Here is a 1,115-nt window from a genome sequence, read left to right as displayed (position 1 = left end):
ATATGAGGCATTTGAAATATGAATAAAAAACGGAGAATTTAATGTTTTACATTACAAACGATCACACGTCACGGAAAATTCATTTAAGAAGACTGTTTTGGTTGTAGATTATTGCAGTAGTTTTGTCCTTTGAAAAACGTACTAGTGTAATTGAAAAAAAAAGTTTTAAATGTTTTAGACCGTTTGTTGTGTGAAAGTTTAAATCCAACGTTTTTTAAGCATATTTCAAATGCCTTACATTTGTTGTTTAAACGCAAAACTAAAATTTCATGTTCATGCTATAGTTTCTAAAGGTTAGGCTCTAGTTATCAAAACTTCATAGTGGCCAGTCAATGAAAGGAATAAATTGTATTGATCTCGTGAGAATCATAAAAAGAGAACGGTTCATTCTACACAAAAAATGCTTATAAATATTTTTGTTTAAAATTATCTCAGCTACATTTTTTATTTCAAACATTTTTTCTACGGTGTACAAATTCTGTGTAAATCGATTTTTTGCGTTTTTACCCCCCTGCGAGGGGAAACCCGGGGGTAAAAGTGGTAAACGTATTTGCATCTTTTTTGGGTCCCAAAATTAATATTCTCGGCAAAATTCAGCTTGTTCGTATGATTTTTAGAGGTTTAGTGCCATTTTCGTCTCTGACGATTGGAGTATTTTGGTTGTCCATAATTTCGTATTTACCGCTCAAAATAATAGTGCCCCACCGATAATTTTACTCACGAGCCGCCACTGCTTCTAAGGATATACGATTTAAAGAATAATGCCATTTGTTCTTAAGTATTTTATTATGTTTCCCAAGCTAGGTTTCCGTTCCTTTTTGAAATCTATTCTTGCCCTATAGATTTGCCCTTTAGAACTTAATTATATTATTAGAAAATAAAAAGCATTAAATTATTAAAGTACTAAATAATTTCAAGAACCGGTACTGTTTGGGGGTAAATTCCACCCATATTATATTTTTATTTTCTACTTCCATAATTTCCACGCTATTCAAAATTTTGTTGGTCATTCAAAAAATTAACACATTGCGTGCTGCGCGCGCCGTCAATTTTGAACGTTCGGCGGTTCGGCACAGATTAAGGTTTGTTTACCAACCCGCGGCTGTTTAGGACAG

This window comes from Diabrotica undecimpunctata, chromosome 3 (genome assembly GCF_040954645.1).
Source record: "Diabrotica undecimpunctata isolate CICGRU chromosome 3, icDiaUnde3, whole genome shotgun sequence".
Taxonomy (NCBI): domain Eukaryota; kingdom Metazoa; phylum Arthropoda; class Insecta; order Coleoptera; family Chrysomelidae; genus Diabrotica; species Diabrotica undecimpunctata.
Note: the sequence above shows the minus strand (reverse complement) of the source record.